Source organism: Microcaecilia unicolor, chromosome 3 (assembly GCF_901765095.1).
Source record: "Microcaecilia unicolor chromosome 3, aMicUni1.1, whole genome shotgun sequence".
In the NCBI taxonomy this organism is placed as follows: Eukaryota; Metazoa; Chordata; class Amphibia; order Gymnophiona; family Siphonopidae; genus Microcaecilia; species Microcaecilia unicolor.
In genome coordinates this window covers 98,494,233-98,517,096 of record NC_044033.1, presented here as the reverse complement: position 1 = coordinate 98,517,096, position 22,864 = coordinate 98,494,233, and positions in this window count along the sequence as shown.

Genomic DNA, 22,864 nt, shown 5'->3' with positions numbered 1-22,864 from the left:
TAGAACCCAAGGATCAGCTCTAACTCCCATAGGGACTCACATACAGAGCTTGTACTGTAAGCAACAAAGTCAATCGTGGAGAAAAACAGAGAAGAGAAATCACCTGTACCATAAAGACAGTCCCCTTAACTCTTCCCATAGAAGTGAGAGACAGTGGCCCTTCTCCAATATAGACCCAGGGTGGAATTTAAGGGAGAAGTCCACTTTCCTATATAAGGGAGGCCACACTGAAAGATGCAGAGGCAGAGACTGAAGACCGAAGTTCTTGCTAAATGATACCAAATTACCCTTTTTTTTAAGGGCACTGGTTTAGTCAGAAATAAGACTGTGGGACATAATTACCTGCCAGCATGTGGGTATAGCTGCAATTAAAGCTACATGGGTGGTGGCAGGTGAGCAGGCCAGGACTAAGCCTGACCCTCTAACAGAGCATTTTTGTTTGGTACCTTGTTATAAGAAATTTTGAGATAAAGAAGAAGCTTCTGGACACTGTTGTTTATATAGGTGGGACTTTTGGTTTGGACATACTTATTTTCAGGGCTAACACCTGAAGAGGGAAGCAGAGCCCAGAGCTCAACCAGGTGACCTTACCAAAAACTGACCAAAGAGGTTAAATGAAAGGCCATCAAATATAGCCTGTTTTACTGTGGTGGAGAGAATTCCTATTCTTGTAAGTGGTAGAGAACTCCTAGGCAGATTGAATCAAGGAGTCTTCATGGACATTTGACCCACATCCATGAGTGGGCGAGGAACGACACCTTGCTAATATTACTGAGGGCCCGATTTTCAGACCATGGGAGTTAGCTATGTCCCACGGTCAGCGCTAAGCCTGGATATTCAATGCCAGGCCATTTCTGGTGTCTGGTATTGAACATCTGGTTTATTTTTGACTGGTTCAAACTTAACCAGCCTAGCTGATATTCAGCGCTGGCCAGTTAAGTTTGAACCAGCCAAAGATATTCCAGATAGTGACGTGGCCAAATATGGCCGCCAAACATGCTGAAAATCAGCAAATAGCTGGTTATATCACATGATATAACTGACTATCCACTAGCCACTAACCACAAATTTTCAGTGGGTCAAGGCCGGCCATGTTCTGCTGAAAATTCATGGATAGCTGGTTATAGGCCATTTAGTGGGCAATTTTTCACAATCTGCATGTGTTTTCACAACTTTGAATAGTTTTGTGTCATCTGCAAATTTAATAACCTCACTCGCCAGTCCATTTTCCAGATCATTTATAAATATGTTAAATAGCACCAGTCTCAGTACAGATCCCTGGGCACTTACCCAGATAGTGGACTGAATCGCTGCTAACCAGGTAAGACACAGTGACATCTTTATTTCAGCCCTGACCGCCCCAGCACTGATTGGATAGTGCCACGACAGTCAGTGTACATATTCAGCAGCACTAGTCAGTTTAAGTGCAGCTGAATATGTGCTTCAAGGCTGGCCAGTGGGGTTTAGCTAGGTATGAGCCTTTTGAATATCTATCCTCAAGTTGTTTAATTGTATTTTCTTATCCAAGGTACCTTTTTCTTTTTTAAATGGCTTTCCTTACTTTTCTTTCCTTATTCCAGGCCTGCTTGAGATGGAAAATCACACATGGTTTAGACCCTTATTTTAGAATCCCCAAACATAATTTCCGTGTAAAAATGTCAAAATGTACATGTGAAAATAACATCCACATGGAAATAACAATTTTGGGATGACCACAATCAGTATGTGGATGTGCTGGTGACACAGATCTCTATGATTTGAAAAGAGGCAGTTGGAGACATAACATGGGGAGTACTGAGGTATACACACCTATGAGAAGAGACAGCTGAGGGGAGATATGATAGAGGTCTATAAAATACTGAATGGAGTGGAATGAATCACTTGTTTACTCTTTCCAAAAATATTTGGACTAGGGGGCACACAATGAAGCTACCAAGTAGTAAAATTAAAACAATATTTATATGAAAAAAATATTTCGTCACTCGTGTAATGAAACTCTGGAATTTGTTGCCAGAAAATGTGGTAAAAGCAGTTAGCTTAGCAGGATTTTTAAAAATATTTGGATAATTTCCTAAAATGAAGTCCATAAGCCATTGTTAAGATGGACTTGGTCCAATCCACTGCTTATTTCTAAGATAAGCAGCATAAAATCTGTTTTACTGTTCTGTGAACTTGCCTGGATTGGCCACTGTTGGAAACAGTATACTGGGCTTGATGGACCTTTGGTCTGTCCCAGTATGGCAACGCTTATGTTCTTACGTTTATTCCATAAAACCCATGGGCATCAAGGGCGGAAAAACTAAGTGTCAGCATCTGCACCTGCTATAAATCATGCACAAACACTAACCTCACTTGTCTTTTGGACTCGGTGCATGAACTGGTGGTTGCTAGAGGAGATTTGAGACTATTTCTATTGCCAGTGTGTCATCTGTATCCACACAGGTGTGTCTTTGGCTAATTTACATTTCCATGCTCTGCTTTCAGTTCTTCTCACCATTTTTATACCTCCTCATTCAAGCTGCCAAGTTTCCCTCCAACTCCCCATGTTTGTTACCTTGCTATCAGACCAGTCTGTGGTAGGGTTGCCAACCTTTTGATAGAAAAGCCTGACAACTGCCCTGCCTCTCTCTCATCCTGCCCTACCCCCTTGCCACATCCATGGTTGCACTCTTCTCCCACCCCACCCCTTTACCTGTGTTAGTGTGACAATGTAGGAACTGAGAAAGAGAACTTCACTTATTTCAAAGTGAATTCCACTGGCAGTTGTGCAGAAAGACGGAGAGCTTGGGAGGCAAGCTGCTGCAGTTTAGAATGTTAGCTTGTTACAAGCTGCCTCATGCCTGCTACTGCCTGGGACAGTTTTCTAAATAACTGTTGAAGCTGAAGATGACAGTTAGGAGGGAAGTAAGTGGATGTGTTTAATTTTAAGGTCTCCTGTCAAGCCTAAAAAATAACCCTCTGGGTGATTTCTGTCACATAGAAGGTCCTTATTGGGGCTGAACAGGGACAGGGGATAAACTGAGAGAACCCTGACCTCAGAGTATTTGTAAAGAAATATTTTTAAAGGAACAGAATAGCTAAAAAAAAAATAGTTGAAGCAGGGAAGGAACCTTACAGAAAGTTTGCTGACTGTTCTGCTGTCCCAGCTTATGAGCTGTGGGATGAGGTGGCTCATTTACACTGCAACTATTTGAAAGCTTGGTACTATTGATGCTGTTGGTGTTGAGGTATTAATGGGACCACAGCACGATTATTTTATATATCAGAGGAATAACTGTATACCTGCAGACATTTCAGTAAACTGATTATTAATTGGTGAAACTAATGTGTGAAGAATACAGACAGTCTATGGATTTGGAGAGTGTGAGTGATCAAATATAAAACTGAATTGGGGGGGTTAATAAGGGAGCCCAATTATCATTTCTTTTCCTTATGCTAGACAGGGACATTTTAGAGCAGAAAAGAGAGTTTGATATAACAAATAAAGCTGAGATTAAAACAAAACTATGATTATTGGAAAATAATGGAAGACAGAATTGTTGTTTAATATTTGAACCAGATTTTATTACTACCATTGTTGCTCAATAAACAAATTGTTTTATTGTGACGAGGTCTGCTCTCTTGTAAAGGTGGTTGCATGTTACTAATTGCCTTATTAAAATAAGTAGAGGGTTTTAATACTGAGCACTAACTGTAGGTGACAAAGTACTTCTAAGGTAATTCCACCCGGTAACCATGACATGACAATAGAAGGATGCAATCTTGCCAAGTGTAATGATGTGTTACATTAGCTGTACCTAATGGTTAAGAAAGCAGCCATCAACCAGAGAAGCTAGGGTTCAAATCCCACTGCCACTTTTTGAGATCCTAAATAAGTCACCTAACCGTCCAGTTTCTCAAGTACAAACAGATGGTAAGCCTTCCATGAACAGGATATCACCTACTGTACCTAAATGTACTGAGTAAGGTGTGGTCTAAATCCAAATCCAGTATCGGGCATATTGATAAGTAAAACAAAATATTATAGATGTCACTCAGCACCAAGGCCAGTTTTGGACATGCTGGGGCCCAGGGCAAAAATTAAGGAGGGGATCCCTGATCCCCTATCCTTCCTGCCCCCTCCTCCCAATCTCCCCACCTGCCATTACTTCCACACATACAACAACTTTAAATGACTTCACACACAAAACACACAGACCTTCACCAAATACAGAACAAGGAATCACAAACAGAAATAGAAATTGAACTGGGAAGTACTATAACATTGGAGAAATAAAAACAGGTATGCACTTCTTTTTGTACTGAACGCACAGCCCCCCCCCCCCCCCAAAAAAAAAAAAAATTAGCCACCTCCTTGTTGTGGCTGGTGGGGATCCCAAAGTCCTTCCAGCTGAAAACCACCTCCTCTGCTCTAGCAGCCAGAAATCTCCAAGCTCTTCAGCTAACAGTAGTATGCCCAAGCTGCCATGAGATGCAGAACTTGGAGAGTTCTGGTCACCAGACTGGAGGAAAAGGTCTTCAGCTAGCGGGGCTTGGGGATCCCCACCAGCTTAAGTATTTATATTTTCCATTTGGCAGGGGACATGGGGGAGGGTGGGGAGAAAATCTGGTGCCCACCCTCTTTGGGCTCAGGGCTGATGCCCCCTCCCCCATCAGCTGTCTGTCTAAGCCACTGAACACAATACAAAGATCTGTGATGTACATATCCCAAAGCTAGACAAGAAGGAAGTACTACACTCCACAAAGGAACAACAGCAAACAAGGGGTGGAGTGATGATGCATAAAACGATGTGCAGTTCAAAATACAGCCTTTATGAATAGGACTTGACACAGGCACCGTGTTTCGGCTCTAGAGCCTGCATTAGGAGTCTAAAATGAACACATGAAAAATAATTAAATTAAGAAACCATAGACAAGAGTCAATACATAAAAGTCACATAAATAAATAAGCAAATACTTAATACGTAAATAACACCTTAATTATAAATGTAAATTGATATACATAACTTAGATAGAAAACCAGAGATATAAAAACATGTTAAATAACCACAAGGATATACAATAAATATAAAAAGGAAAAATAGCTGAAACAATATCTGCAATGTATAGAACCAGGAATCTAATAAAGTACAATATAAAAGAATAGAACATACCAAAAAACTCAGGCTGATGTTATAAGAACAACTTCAGGCTAGGAAGTTAAGTAAACACTTGTATATGGTATTGAAAACAAGAGGTGAGCAAAAGAATAAAGGTAAGCACATAATAATGGTGTCCATCAGACCCCACAAAAAGGGGAGAGAGAGACAATAAAAAAAAAATCTAGATAGTTATACATATATGGATAAAAATAGTACTGAAGAATAAGTGACGACAATTGTGGCAAAAGGGAGATAATGGATAGATAGCTAAAAACATTAGTGAGCTTACTATTTGATCACCCAATAACAGAAGCGAACATTAGGGATGCACTAAAACTTTTGAGTACTATTTATTTATTTATTTGTTGCATTTGTATCCCACATTTTCCGACCTATTTGCAGGCTCAATGTGGCTTACATATAACCGTAAAGGCATTCACCAATTTTGGTATGAACAAATACAGGTAGTGATAGGTAGAATAAGGTTCGTATGTGAAGAATCGTAGAGAGGAAGAGTTATTTTATGTCCATTGCGAGCTATAGTTTCCAAGAGAGGATGAGTTATTTTGTGTTTAATCCGAGCCTTGGTTTTGTTGTGTTGCAGGGTTTAGGCATTTATGTTGGGTCAGTAGGGTATGCCTTGTTGAACAGGTTCATTTTGAGTGATTTCCGGAAGTTTAGGTGGTCATACAATTTAGGCAGTAACTGCTCTTATCGAGGTACTCACAGATGTGAATCGTGAAGCAAGAAAAAGTTATATCTAATGGAGAAACCCAATGAAGAACACCAACTATTGTTGCCAAAATGACATGAGTGAACCAAAACTGTAGTTCAAGTGAAAACATATTGCAAATATACTTCATATGAGATTCTGGAAGTTAAAAAAAAAATCAAAAATGGGCAAACATAAAAGTGGGAACTTACTGGAACTAGCACAATAGCCAGTACACGTGAATAATAATAACCAAATAACATATCTGGAGATAAGGAAATTGTGTCAGAAGGGGCGGATTGCAGTAGAAGAAAAGCTTCTCCCTCTTCCATTTCTCTCTCCCATCCACCACAGACATATTCTGCCCCCCTCACATCTTTATGCCCCCTTCCATTCAGCACTTCTCCACTCTCTTTTCTCTAACATCCAGTATCTCTCCCCCTCCAATCCAGCATCTCCCCTTCCAATCCAGCCTCTCCCCATCCCCCATTCCAACTAGTGTCTCTTCTCTCCCCTCCCCTATCATACCCAGCACCCCAACCACCACTGCTTCTTCAGACCAGCAGCAGTAATTTAAACAAAAAGACATGCAACCTCGACCTGCATGAGTATAGTTGCCAGCTCTGCTGGTCCTGTCCCTCCAGAACATGAAGTTGTCGTTGGAGGAGGTGGGACTGGATGAGCCAGCAGATTTGCACCATTTTGTTTTGCACAATAAAAGGTAAGTTAATTATTTTTTTGAAGTTTCACTTTTGATTAATATAGAGAGGTTTTTATGACCATTGATGCCCTTAAAAGTCTGGAGAATATATATATATATATATATATATATATATATATATATATATATATATATATATATATAACCATTATGTGGTGCCATTTTTCATGAGGGGTGTGTAATCCAGTTGAAAGATAGCATGCGGCTAATTGGTTATTCTTTGGTGGTGTTTAAGCTTGATGCATTTTTAGATTTCAATGTGATAATGTTGCTCGGAGACAGACAAGCAGTGAGTAGTAGATGACTGTTTATTATTCTTTCTTATGAATGTGCCAAATAGTTGTGAGAGTAGTTTTATGGTTTATTATTTTTGATGATATCCTGACTCTCAGTTCTTAAAGTGTGTGGTAGTGTAGCAGAGTTTCTCACTAAATCTTCCCAGAGTAGAGATGTCTTTAGAGATTTCTATCTGACTTTATATAAAGCAGGAGACTGCTATTGCAGTTGATCAGATTAGAATTTACTGGGGTGCAAGGGTCCTGCCTTCACTGACTGAAGTAAATAAGAAGCACTTGGAGGCACATATTTCTGTAAAAGAATTGCTGAAAGCTATTAATAAGTTGCCAAATAATAAGGTTCCTGGCCTCGACCGCCCTACTGGTGAATTTTATAAGACATATGCTTCCATACTAGCTCCGCTGTTGCCTGAAGTATTTAATTCAGTTGGTGGCGGGGGGGGGGGGGGGGTAGATTTTACCATTGTCTATGACAGATGCTTGGATTGCTGTAATACCCAAGTCACAGAAAGATAAAATTGAATGTTCCTCTTACAGGCCTATTTCTGTCTTTAAATATTAATGTCAAAATATTGGCCAAAGTTCTCGCTAACAGGTTAGCATTGGTTATGTTGAAACTAATTAGTCTGGATCAGGTTTATTTCCCAATGAAAGGCCTTGGACAGTATTAGGAGGGTGATAGTCCTGATACACCTAGTTAGATCGGAAGGTATCCAAACCTGTTCGTTGAACATAGCTGCAGAAAAAGCAATTGACTGTGTAATTTATCAATGAGGTCCTGTGCAAGTTTGGATTTAGTCCATATTTCACAGGTTGGATTTGAAAGTTGTATTCAGGTCCTAGGGCTTGCATTTGTATAAATGAGGGTAACTCCCCTATGTTTGACTTGTTGCATGATACCCAGCAGAGGTGTCCCTTGACGCCCTTGCTATTTGCACTATTGATTGCCATTTGGGACAACCTGGACATTACAGGTATCGAGATATGGGGCATGGTCTACAAGTCTACCCTTTTTGCAGATGACATCCTCCTTTCCTTGACTAAATCTTTGCTATCATTACCCAATTTGTTCAAAGAAACTCAGAGTATGCGGACGTCTTGGGGTTTAAAATTAATGGGCCTGATATTCAAAGTGATTGAAGAGGGCAGGAAAGGCTTCTGTCTGCTTAAATCACCTGTGGCTTCCTAACCCTTGATATTCAGCTCTAAATAGAGGCAAAAGTGCTCCATAGTGATTATGTGACCGCAAGGACACACTGTCAATGAAAAACAGGCCATAGTTAAACCCATTTTGAAACACATCTCATTAAATGCTCTTATCTCTTATGAGGAACCCCTGAGGGTCAGGGAAGAAGGGATCCAGGAGAGGAGCAAGATGGGTAGGTTTCATACCCAGGATTCCAACTACAAGTCCCAGGATCCTAGGGGCTGGGAAGCTACGCCCCCATGGAGGCATAAGTTTCCCAAGAGCCGGAGAAGGGAGGAGGACTACAGTTCCCAAGAACCCCTGCAAAGCCCTGGGGGCAAGCAAAGGGAGCAGGAAGGGAACTACAATTCCCAGGATCCCAAGGGAGAGGAGGGGGATTAGCTGAGGAGGAATAATCAGGAGGGAGAGGACTAGCTGAGGACCATAAAGGGAGAGGAGCCCATGGAATGGGAGGTGGAGAAAGAGGTCGGAGCAGAGATCCAAGGCCAAGATGACTGGGGAAGTGAGCCCATGGAGATTGCTGCTCTAGCTCAGGTACAAGAGAAGAAGTTGAAAGGCTTCATAATGAACCTTCTTCAAGGCTGGGGAAAGCTTGGAGGAAAAGTTAAGCAGCTGTTCCACTCAAGGGGGAGAGAAGTGCCGTGCTGTAAAGCAATGAATGATTTCAGCTGTGGCCAGAAGTCAGACCCAGCTGGAGAAACCGGTAGTGACTTGAATTGTGTCCAGGAACCTGGCCATGCTGGGGAAGCAGTGAGTGATTTGAATTATGTCCAGAAGTCATACCATGCTGGGGAAACAGTGAGTGATTTGAACTGGGTTCAGAACACTGCCATGCTGGTGAAACAAGCTGGTTAAACAGTGAGTGATTTAAAACTGTGTCCATGAATCAGGCCATGCTGGGGAAGCAGTGAATGATTTAAACTGTATCCAGAAACTGTGGCCGGCGGGGGGAAGGAATAAGGGGTGATATGTGCTGGAAGAAAAAATGTCTTGGCCTTGCTGATGGAATAAGTGGTTTTAAGCATAGTTGTGGAATCTGCTTCTGGGAGTGCTGTGTCAAGGGAAGGACCCTTCCAGGGTCAGCTGAGTTCATACCTGAGAAGGCCTGAAGGTGGTGTCCTGCTGACACCCTTCTCACTATAGACCTGTGTCCCATCTTTGTTTTTGATGAAACTGACAGAAAAAGTGGCATTATATCAATTGGTTTCTTTTATCAAATCTACAAATGTTTACATCCTAGGCATGTAGGATTCCGCAAGCTCATAGTATGGAAACTGTTTTCACAGGTTTTTTGAGTGAGGTGTATTCAATTTTGGATAGAGGTAATTTGGCATTTACAGTTTCATTGGATCTTAGTTCTGCTTTTGATCTAGTAGATCATAAGCTACTTCTTCATAGACTTGGCCCATTGCAGCCCTGAACCACCAAGGAGGTCATGGAGGCCTGGGGGACCTTTCCTGACTGGTAGGTTGCAGGTGGGGATGGGAGGGGATATGCATCTGTGAGGGAGGGGTTGTGAGAGAGGGCTATGGACCACGTCGGGGGGAGTTAGGAAGGGGCCTATGGACCTCATTGGGGGTGGGGTGGCAATGGGGGATCGGAGGGAAATTGAATTTATTTTAATGTGGGTCCCAGCTGATATTCAGCCAGGGCCTGAATAAGAGAGTTATATCAGCCAGGACCCACAAAAATTCTCAATTAGGCCCAAATAGTCAGTGCCAATGCCCAGACATGGCCTGACACTGAAAATCTGGGCCTAATTCTGCCCATGACTGTCAATGTTTAAAAATGCTGACCACCATGAGCTGACATCAGTCAAAATGTCTCCAAAACTGAGGCTCTTGCCTTGAGAATCCCAGATACTTTGAACACCCTTCAATCCTCATTTGCTTTTATGTGGGTGAAATCAAGCATGAGATATCAGGGGGTGGTTCTTACTGTGGAATACAAAGACCTGTTTCCTGCTAATTATTCTCTGTTAATTAAGGAAATTAATCTTGATTTAGAGAGCTGAGATCTTTTGTATTTATCTTGGTTTTGGAGAATTTGGAGAATGAACATATTGCCTAGGTTGATGTACTTGTTCTAGGTTTTATCTATTATAGCCCCTAAAGTATGGCTGAATGCTCTTCAGGATCCTTTGCTTAAATTCATCTGGCATAATAAGCCAAGACTCCCTAGGTGTCTTTTATATAGGGATAGAAAAAAAAGGGGATTAGACATACCAAATGTGACAGCATATTATCATGCGGCCCAGGTAGAGTGGTGGTGGTGGACAGGTATTAGGTATTTCCCTATAAGAGATGGGTTTCTCTGGAACAGTTGCTGGTAGGCTCTGTTCCATTGGCTCATCTGTTGTGATTGCCCAAACATTATAGGGAGCTGCCAGAGAGTTTGTGCCTCACTGTGGTGACCACTTTTCATTACTGGGATACGATGTACAGGGAGCCAGATAATTTTTTGTCTCATACTCCAATTCTTTCTAGTGGACTGAGGGCTCCAGGCTTGAATTTACATCAATGGACTCAAAGGGGTTTAAAGTGCTGGGGTCAGTTTGTGGATGATTACCAATTTATTACTTTTGAAAGCCTCTCTCATATTTATAATCTCCTGGGATCTGACCATTCTACCACATATTTAGTATACTCATCCTGGATACTGATAAACCAAGACCCACAACAGCCATGCACACACTAAAACCCATACAGAGGCACAGCTACAAACAGCACAAGTAGGCAAGCATACAGACACAGAGATACACAAACCAAGAGAAAGAAGGAACACAGGGAAGACAAAAATCAAAGGAGGTGTGAGGGAGTAAGTGGTATAGTGGCAGGTCTCCCTAGGAACACTCCCTCACTGAAAGTGCAGGTTAGCCACCTTATAGCAGGTGGCACTGAGGATGCAGTTTAACTGCCTGAAAGCAGATGGCACTAAACTGCCAAAGCAGTTCCTGAGTCAGAAGGGCAGGGCTCAGAGTGAAGGAAGGTTAATTGCCGTGGGAGAGTGTAGAACCAGAGAGGCCCGAGAGAAAAGGTCTCCAGGAACAGCCCTGAGAAAGGATCCTCCCAAGGAGTCCTGGCTTGGCTGCAGTACTTGAAGAGAGTTCCAGGGAAGAATACTGGCCCTAGTTCAGATCGTTGCATTCCTTCAGGGATTCTGGGGTTCTGTGTTCACAAGTGAGGTGACTGAAGGCTGCCAAGGTAGGCTAATTATCCCTTGACTTTTCAAACTGTGGTTATAATAAAGAAGTTATTGCAGGTTGAAGAGTGTAACCAAGCCAAGAGTAGGCTACTGGAATTGGGGCTGTGTTGGAGAGACTTTGTTTGAAATACCAATCCTGTGAGGAAACAGGGCTGATTACTTTCCTTGTATGTACATAAATAAAAGTATTTGGACTTTTTACCTGCAACCTGTGCATGTGTGTGCCACATTTGTGTGAGGTCTTGCAGCCAGCCGCAAGCTACGCTATCACAGGTGGTAACTTTATAAAGTCATCTTCATGCATACGCAGCCACATATGTGCGTCAATAATCTGTTATATAATTCCGACTGGTGTAAAATACACGATGACATGATGGTGCATACTTTGCCAGTAGGCATGTAAAGGGGCAGAGTCTGGGTGGAATTTGCAAGTATCAATGTAGCTTATAAAATATTCATATGTGTATGTGTACTTAAACAAGTTGGATGCAGACAAGTAGGCACATATGTGTCTTTATAAAATAGTGCCTAAGTAGGCACTTACTTGTCCTCTTAAAGTGGGTGCCCCCCTTATCAAACTATCATCAAACAGACCGGAGCAGAGACAAGAAATATGAGTAAGGAAAAAGCAGAGTAAGAGGACACAGAGGACACAAAGACTGACAAGCAATGATTTTATAGCACAAACTACCAATCTAACCACCAGGCCCTAACAGACAGGTTAATATTACCTTATTCATGTTACAGTATATACCAGGTGTAAATGTGTGATGTATATTTGATGATATATGTCTGTACTCACATCACAAAACACATACCCCCTCAATCTATAACAGGTTGCCTAAATGTAAGCGCCTGTTGTGCATTTATTTGCGCAACTGTGTACAGTAGTCCACTTAACTACTATTTTATAATTGTGAGCTAAAATGCTATAGCAAATAATTGTTAGAGGGGTAGAACATGGGCAGTGCAATAGTGCATAGGCGAGGCCAACTTTACCCACTTAACTTACAGAATACTGTGATATTCATCTGTAAATGGACCTGGTGCCAATCTTAGCACATAAATGTAGGCACTTTGGTGCTGACTTAGGCCAGTATTTTATGATGGCAATTACATGTTAGTTCCGTTATAGAACAGACCCACTGTCTGCTTAATTTTGGCACATAAATTGTGATGCCCAGGTATTGAACTGCCCCTATAGTGCATGCCTACTTCAATGACATAACCTTGATATGCCCTCAACATGCCTTTTTTTTTCACAAAGAAACCGAGATGCAGAAAACAGCACAGAGCAGACCATTAGGTGTAGAAAAAGCACAATTGTATTCAAAACAGAGCACCCGACGTAGCCATGTTTCGCCTCAGCAGGCTTTGTCAGGGATAGGGATACGACCACCTAAACTTCCAGAAATCACTAAAAACTAACCTGTTTAAAAAGGCATACCCAACCGATCCAACTTAAATGCCTGATCTCTGCAACACAACCAAACTAAAGCACGTAATGGACATAACACAACTCTTCCGTTCTACGCTTCCCTAATGTGGCTGTACCACATGAACTTTATCTTACCACATCACTTTGTATTTGTTCACACTGGAGTCTGCAAACATATCTCCGGTACTATGTAAGCCACATTGAGCCTATAAATAGGTGGAAAATGTGGGATACAAATGTAACAAATAAATAATATAGGGCTGTTAATTATAACTAAAAAGTACAAATACATAAAAAAATAAAATATGTAGTTCAAAAACACAAATAAAAACACATTACGTAAATTTACACAAATATGTGGCTTGTGCAGCATTTTATAGTTAAAACTACATATATAAACATAAAAAAGTTCAAAATGAAAATGATTCAACCAACATATATTTGTAAAAGGGGTCCCAAAAGGTGTCATGGCAGGCAAACTGCAAACATATTTAAAATGTAGTGAAGCAAACAGGCATTTGTGTATACAACAAGCAGTCAATGGTAACACTCATAACAACATGAGAATAGCCAATGGATCATCTAGCCCAGAATCTGGCTTCTGGCAGTGGCCATCCAAGGTCACAAGTACCTGGCAGAAACCCAATTAGTAACAACATTCCATGCTACCAATCCCAGGGCAAACAGTAGCTTCCCCATGTCTATCTCAATAGCAGACTATGGACTTTTCCTCCAGGAACTTGTCCACCATTACCACATTCTGCTTGTTATATACACAAATACATGTTTGCTTCACTACATTGCAAATATGTATGCAGTTTGCCTGTCATGACATCTTTTGGGACCCCTTTCACAAATATATATTGGTTGAATCATCTCCATTTTGAACTTTTATATTTCTGTTATTTATTGTTTTAACTATAAACCACTGCATAAGTCACATTTGTGTAAATTTAAGTAATGTGTTTTTATTTGTGTTTTTGAACTACATATTTTATTTTTAATATATTTGTACTTTTTACTTTTAAGTTAGGTGCTCTGTTTGAATAAAATTGTGCTTTTTCTACATCTACTGATCTGCTCTGTCATTTTTTTTTTAACATGCACGCATGTCTATGCTTTCTCCTTCCATAAACCTTCCCATTTTTATGTGTCCATATCCAGAGTACGCTTTTTAAAATACCCCAGTATGTTCACCCGTAGAGCACTTAACATACAGCAACATTCTCCACAATATCAAATAGTCTCTTTCTAAAAGCCTAGCTCTTTAATACACAGGAGTACAGATCACAAAGCTATGCTGGAATCCAGCTGAGCTTTCTTGTTTTATAAGGTACCAGACTCTGGGGACTATGTGTTTGGAAAATGTCAATGTCCTGTTCCATTAAATGAAGGTGATCTTACTGAGTCAGTCTACAAGGGCACTAATTGCTATCTGAACAATATCGCTGCATAACAGGGCTATGAAGTAATTCAGTTTAAATAATTACTACCTTCTCAAGCTATCATTCTACAACATTGCAAGAGACTAATAGGTTTCAATAGAACTACATAAACTTAGTGACAAAAATGAAATGGTCCATAAGCTGAAGCTATAATAAAGTAAGACCCTATTCAGCTGTTAATTGAGTTACAATTGCATTAAAATTCTTTGAGGGTCCCTCAAGATTTTGATTTCAACCAATTTGGGCAAAACTTTATATCACTGTTTTGAAGGATAATGATGAAATATTTGAAATCAGAATATGTTATATGTGTATATTTCTTATGTTGCTTGCTAGGAGTGTGAAAATCAATTTCAATCTTTCCTTTTACAGAATTAAAGAATCTTGAGCTAACCTATGAAGAAGAAAGGGGCAACAAATAATATTTAAAATAACAAGTATATTTTTAGATTGTGAATATTCCCCTTTAAAAAAGATTTCTTACGAACATTTTTCAGCCCTGGTGGTCTAGGATGCCACAATCCAGCTTGCCTCGATGCAGGGCATACACAGCTGAGGAAGCCCTCACCCCAAAACTGTGCCCTTTAAGTGAAAAAAATCTGAGGGCTGTTTGTAGCAGATGAGAAATTCCAATGCATGCCTAACATGCTGGTATTTAATGTTGCAACCTTATAATTTTAGCACTAGACAGAACATCCAAATGAACATGGTTGTTGCCTGCCCTATCAACATAGGGCAGGCAACAACCATGTAAATGTGGATGTTCTGTCTAGTGTCTGAAACTCCATTTTTCCTGAAAGGCCAAAAGGTACTAGAAACTTAAGAGCTGGGATATGTGTTAAAGAAGCAAGGAATAGAAAAAGGAAAGCTCCCCAACAAGTTAGAAAGGAAGGTAAAGAATCAAGGGAGGGGAGAATCCAAGGTATTTCCTAGATAACAGGTGTCGCGTCTCTCGCGCTTGCTGCGCTCTCGAGGACCTTGGCATACTTTCAGGCTTCTTCCCCGGGAGCACGGGGTTTGTGAGTCCATAGGCCACTACCGTGGAGCGGCAGCGGCAGGCAAGATCACCTTCCAGGTGGAAATGAGACAAGACTGGACCGGAACCCCGGACTGGAGTTCTACACAGGAACACTCGGAACTGGAACGCACCGGACGGGTGTGCACTGGAGTGGGGCCCGCTGGACTGGACACTCTGGAGTGGCCCCACTGGACTGGAACATACAGGGGTGAAACCCGCTGGACTGGAACACACTGGAGCGGAACCCGCGGAACTGGAACACCCTGGACCTAGGCTTCACCTACACTTGACTGCCTTTCCCCGAGGGTTGAGCCCTCAGGTTCTGGCAGCCGGTAGGACTTACAGGAAAACCCGGAACTGGCACTTGCAAGCAGGAACAGCAGGAATGAAGATCCAGGAGTGCCCCCTGGCACCTAGGCAAAGACAAGGCAGACAGGCGGGGACTGTCCGGGTTCCGGCAGTCGGCAGGTTTAACACAATGACTAGTAAACTGTACCCAGGCTAATAGGAACGCTATACCCAGGCAACCAGTCATACACAAGAAACATACACGGAGCAAACTCAGGAGACTTGTAAGGCTATACACCAGCTAACAACTAAGCTGTGCCCAAGCTAACAAGTCATGCACTGGAAACAAAACACTGCACACTAGCAAAGCTTTACACAGGCTACAAGCCCCACGGTGCCTAAGCTGGCTAGTCAAGTATTAGGAACAAACACAGGGAACTAGCAAAGCTATACACAGGCTAACAAGCCACACGGTGCCTAAGCTGGCTAGTCAAGTATTAGGAACAAACACAGAGAACTAGCAGAGCTATGCACAGGCTAAGAAGCCACACGGTGCCTAAACTGGCTAGTCTAACCCTAGGAACAAACACAGAGCACTAGCAAAGCTATACACAGGCTACAAGCCAGACGGTGCCTAAGCTAGCTAGTCTGAACACACATAGAAACTCACACAGAGCAAACACTGAAACCGTGTACAGAGCACTCTATACACCAGGACCTTCAGATGAGATGCAAAGGCCAGGACTGTAGTCTCCAAGTGATTAATAAAGCCCTTCAACACCAGAGCCACAGCTGCAGCAATCACCTTGCAACCAAACAGAGGCTTGACACACAGAGCAGTAAGCCCATAGGAAGGAACAGCGGAAGCCATCTTGGATACTGGCAAAGAGGAGGAGGCGGCAGCCATCTTGGAAGAGGCATAGCCCACACAGGTGAGGTTCAGTAGGGCAATTCGCACACAGAGCCAGAGAGAACCTAAGACAGACACAGACACAGAGACAAACAGAAGCCAGCACAGACACTGACTCCCAGAAACAGGGTAAGTCTGAGGGTTGTCACGGCCACGGACGTGACAACAGGTCACACCCTGAAATTAAAAAGAAAAAAAGGAACCTATCACCTAGAGAAGGAGGAGGAGCCCTAGTTTCCTTGTTGAAGCCATATAAAACTGCCTCCAGCTACTAGGTGAGGTGGAGCTATTTCATGGACAAGGATTATGGATAATGTTGTAATTGAGGAGGCAGAACCTGATCCTAAGAAGCTGGAGACTCCCAGGGACACCTAGAAGGAAGTGGAAAATGGAGATGCCAGAACACTGGTGGACTGCAACCCCATGTGAACTCTTTGATAGATATACATAAGTACATAAGTATGAGAACCAAGATGGCGCTGAGATGAGACGCTACGCCAGACGCGCTTAGAGTTTTTCATCTGAGGAACCACGAGAGGAGTCCAAATTCCCTATTATGGGGAAACGGAGAGAAAAGGTGAGGGAGGCTCCTATTACCTCAACCGATATCCACCTCTCAAGGCAACCGACCCTCGAAAACTTCGGAGTAACTCTGGGACCCCGGGCAACCTCTACTCCTGCTATCAGACCAGCTTCCATCGATTCAGTCAGCAGTGTAGACGGGGCTTCTCTCAGCCCCGACGCCCGTGCGGCACCTCCCCAACCAGGAAGTGAGCGAGCAGTTTGTGACTTGGATGGACCTATCCCTGTAATGGTGAGGAACTCCGAAGAAGGGAGCCTGCCCGCTCGCAATGGCGAAGGAGATCTGGTAGGACAATTTTTACAGACTTTTCCTTCAGTTGTGAGTGCTGGATTAAAACAGATCTCCAATGCCCCTCTTCCTGATATGAAAGTTGAGGTTATAAAACCTACCGTAGTGACTATAGAGTCACTGTGGGACCTAACCTTTTCGATGCATTCTTCACTACAATCAGTGCTGCTTAAAAATGCTGGTGAAATAAAAATTCTATCAGACGCCCTACTATCCCAGGAGCAGATTAATGCCCGACAGTTGTCTGATACACAAGCGCTTCAGGGTAAAATTCAAAAACTGGAGAACTTGAATAAAGCTACAATTAAGGAGAGTATTTTTGTTAAACGAAAGATGGAACATCTTGAAAATCAACAGAGAAGACTTAATTTGCACCTTATCAATTTCCCCAGGTCTCCAATTATTTCAGCCATTGAAATGTTCAAAAAATACCTGAAGGAAGTCTTAGAGATGCCAAGTGAGACCCTTCCACCCATAACAAAGGTGATCTATCTCCAGACTTTTGCACCATCTAAATCTGGAAGTGACCCTGGAATTAAGGAGGAAGGATTGAACTTGACGTCCTTTTTAGAATCCTCTTTGGAGATAGTTACCCAAAGGACAACAGCAGTGGTAACATTTGCACTTGAGATAGATAGGGAAATGGTATTGAAGTTATTCTTTAGACATTTAGACTCGATGTTCTTTGGCTCTAAAGTTAGAATTTTTCCGGATCTTGCAAGAGAGACCCAGTATAGACGAAAGGCCTTTTTGGCACTTCGTCAAAGAACTTTAAATTTGGGTGCAACATTCACTCTTAAATTTCCTTGCATTTGTCGTTTCCTTTATCAACAACATAGTTACCAATTTTTTGATCCAAAACAACTCGAGGATTTTTTGATTTCTAAGGAAGTTGAGAATGCAGTAGTGAAGGTTTAGATACTCATATGGACACTGTATGATAGATTGAGAATGTAACCGGAGTCAGTATTGTTTTGATGTTTAAATTTATATAGTTAAATACTTATTTGTAACTTGGTTCTCATTAAGGATTTCCTGTTTAGTGGACGATGACTTTATTAATGTTTTCTTAATTGGGACAAGATTTTTGACTCAATGTGTACCATGATTATGATTTGATTATTTCCTATTTCTGTATGCTCTTTGATAAGATGTATAAAGTGAAACTATAAATAAATAATTAAAAAAAAAATAAGTACATAAGTATTGCCATACTGGGAAAGACCAAAGGTCCATTGAGCCCAGCATCCTGTTTCCAACAGTGGCCAATCCAGGTCACAAATACCCAGCAAGATCTCAAAAGCGTACAAAACATTTTATACTGCTTATCCCAGAAATAGTGGATTTTCCCCAAGTCCACTTAATAATGGTCTATGAACTTTTCCTTTAGGAAGCCGTCCAAACCTTTTTTAAACTCCGCTAAGCTAACCACCTTTACCACATTCTCTGGCAACGAATTTCAGAGTTTAATTACACGTTAAGAAAACTTTTCTCCGATTCTTTTTAAATTTACTACATTGTAGCTTCATCGCATGCCCCCTAGTCCTAGTATTTTTGGAAAGCGTGAACAGACACTTCACATCTACCCATCAACTCCACTCATTATTTTATAGACCTCTATCATATCCCCTCAGCCGCCTTTTCTCCAAGCTGAAGAGCCCTAGCCACTTTAGCCTTTCCTCATAGGGAAGTCGTCCCATTCCCTTTATCATTTTCGTCGCCCTTCTCTGTACCTTTTCTAATTCCACTATATCTTTTTTGAAATGCGGTGACCAGAATTGAATAGATAGATAGATAGACAGACAGACAGATACAGCCATCGGGTGGAGGACAGTATTACTATGATAAGTTGGAAACTACATTGAGGGTGGGGCTGTGTACAGGCTGAGCTAGCCTATGGCAGTAATGTTGCTTTAAAGCTGCGCAGTCTGAAGACCTGGATGGGGAAAAAGTAAAACTAAAAATATAAAGACTTTTGAATTGCCTGGTCCATTTTGGAAACTAGGACACTGATACATTAATGAACTGAATGATTACAGACTTTGGGGAATAGGTTTTAGATAAGGTTTGTGTGGGACAGAAAAGTAAAAGCGAGAAAGAAAGTCTTTAGGAGGAGTTATCATAGTTCATTTATATAACTCTTGTATTTTTAAGCAGGAATTGAGTTGCTCTATTATTTAAGGTATTTCCTCTTTCTGAATTGGAAGGAAGGCTACACTTCTAAAGAGATTTCTACTTGTTGGAACCCTGCCCAGTGTATTTTGATAAAGACTTTGATTGGTTCAATGTTTTGACATTTCACCTTGAGGGGACCAGTAAGAACAAAAAAGAGCCACTGCTGCACCAAAACTCAACCAATATACAGATTTCTCTGGATTCTACCAGACTGGAGTCTTTTCTTGATTCTCTAGAGGACAACTTGTCAGGAGGCTGTGTCACAATTGCACCATCTGGTGCTTACACATGTAAGTGATGCTCCTGTTTTTCCGCATATGTAGGTTTCTAAAATGGATGGTCCCATTTATATGTGCCAACAAATACACATGTAAGTACATAAGTACATAAGTACATAAGTAGTGCCATACTGGGAAAGACCAAAGGTCCATCTAGCCCAGCATCCTGTCACCGACAGTGGCCAATCCAGGTCAAGGGCACCTGGCACGCTCCCCAAACGTAAAAACATTCCAGACAAGTTATACCTAAAAATGCGGAATTTTTCCAAGTCCATTTAATAGCGGTCTATGGACTTGTCCTTTAGGAATCTATCTAACCCCTTTTTAAACTCCGTCAAGCTAACCGCCCGTACCATGTTCTCCGGCAACGAATTCCAGAGTCTAATTACACGTTGGGTGAAGAAAAATTTTCTCCGATTCGTTTTAAATTTACCACACTGTAGCTTCAACTCATGCCCTCTAGTCCTAGCGTGGATAGCGTGAACAGTCGCTTCACATCCACCCGATCCATTCCACTCATTATTTTATACACTTCTATCATATCTCCCCTCAGCCGTCTCTTCTCCAAGCTGAAAAGCCCTAGCCTTCTCAGCCTCTCTTCATAGGAAAGTCGTCCCATCCCCACTATCATTTTCGTCGCCCTTCGCTGTACCTTTTCCAATTCTACTATATCTTTTTGAGATACGGAGACCAGTACTGAACACAATACTCCAGGTGCGGTCGCACCATGGAGCGATACAACGGCATTATAACATCCACACACCTGGACTCCATACCCTTCCTAATAACACCCAACATTCTATTCGCTTTCCTAGCCGCAGCAGCACACTGAGCAGAAGGTTTCAGCGTATCATCGACGACGACACCCAGATCCCTTTCTTGATCCGTAACTCCTAACGCGGAACCTTGCAAGACGTAGCTATAATTCGGGTTCCTCTTACCCACATGCATCACTTTGCACTTGTCAACATTGAACTTCATCTGCCACTTGCACGCCCATTCTCCCAGTCTCGCAAGGTCCTCCTGTAATCGTTCACATTCCTCCTGCGACTTGACGACCCTGAATAATTTTGTGTCATCGGCGAATTTAATTACCTCACTAGTTATTCCCATCTCTAGGTCATTTATAAATACATTAAAAAGCAACGGACCCAGCACAGACCCCTGCGGGACCCCACTAACTACCCTCCTCCACTGAGAATACTGGCCACGCAATCCTACTCTCTGCTTCCTATCTTTCAACCAGTTCTTAATCCATAATAATACCCTACCTCCGATTCCATGACTCTGCAATTTCTTCAGGAGTCTTTCGTGCGGCACTTTGTCAAACGCCTTCTGAAAATCCAGATATACAATATCAACCGGCTCCCCATTGTCCACATGTTTGCTTACCCCCTCAAAAAAATGCATTAGATTGGTGAGGCAAGACTTCCCTTCACTAAATCCGTGCTGACTTTGTCTCATCAGTCCATGTTTTTGTATATGCTCTGCAATTTATTCTTAATAATAGCCTCCACCATCTTGCCCGGCACCGACGTCAGACTCACCGGTCTATAATTTCCCGGATCTCCTCTGGAACCCTTCTTAAAAATCGGAGTAACATTGGCTACCCTCCAGTCTTCCGGTACTACACTCGATTTTAGGGACAGATTGCATATTTCTAACAGTAGCTCCACAAGTTCATTTTTTAGTTCTATTAATACTCTGGGATGAATACCATCAGGTCCCGGTGATTTACTACTCTTCAGCTTGCTGAACTGACCCATTACATCCTCCAAGGTTATAGAGAATTTGTTTAGTTTCTCCGACTCCCCCGCTTCAAATATTCTTTCCGGCACCGGTGTCCCCCCCAAATCCTCCTCGGTGAAGACAGAAGCAAAGAATTCATTTAATTTCTCCGCTACGGCTTTGTCCTCCTTGATCGCCCCTTTAACACCATTTTCGTCCAGCGGCCCAACCGACTCTTTGGCCGGTTTCCTGCTTTTAATGTATCTAAAAAAATTTTTACTATGTATTTTTGCTTCCAACGCTAATTTCTTCTCAAAGTCCTTTTTTGCCCTCCTTATCTCCGCTTTGCATTTGGCTTGGCATTCCTTATGATCTATCCTGTTACTTTCAGTTGGTTCTCTTCTCCACTTTCTGAAGGATTGTTTTTTGGCTCTAATGATTTCCTTTATCTTACTGTTTAGCCACGCCGGCTGACGTTTTTCTAATACGTGGAATATATTTGTCCTGAACCTCCAGGATGGTGTTTTTAAACAGCATCCACCCCTGATGCAAGTTTTTTACTCTGCGAGCTGCTCCTTTCAGTCTTTTTTTCACCATTTTTCTCATTTTGTCGTAATCACCTTTTCTATAGTTAAACGCTAGCGTACTTGATTTCCTAGTTTCACTTCCTTCAATGCCAATATCAAAACCGATCATATTATGATCACTGTTATCAAGCGGCCCTCGTATCGTTACCCCCTGCACTAGATCATGAGCACCACTAAGGACTAAGTCTAGTATTTTTCCTTCTCTTGTCGGCTCCTGAACTAGCTGTTCCATGAAGCTGTCCTTGATTTCATCAAGAAATCTTATGTCCCTTGCGTGTACAGATGTTACATTAACCCAGTCTATATGCGGGTAATTGAAATCCCCCATTATTATTGTGTTGCCCAGTTTGTTTGCGTCCCTGATTTCCTTTAACATTTCCGCATCCGTCTGTTCGTCCTGGCCAGGCGGACGGTAGTACACTCCTATCACTATCCTTTTCCCCTTTGCACATGGAATTTCAATCCACAGTGATTCCAAGGAGTGTTTTGTTTTCTGCAGAATTTTCAATCTATTTGATTCAAGGCTCTCGTTAATATACAATGCTACCCCTCCACCAATCCGATTCACCCTATCACTACGATATAATTTGTACCCCGGTATGACAGTGTCCCACTGGTTATCCTCCTTCCACCAGGTCTCAGAGATGCCTATTATATCTAATTTTTCATTTAGTGCAATATATTCCAACTCCCCCATCTTATTTCTTAGGCTCCTGGCATTCGCATATAGACATTTCAAACTATGTTTGTTGTTCCTAAGTACATCATGCTTAGTACTTGACCGTATTAATTGGCAATCTTTTGTCTGATTTTGTTATTTAAAGATACCCGATCTACTACAATCT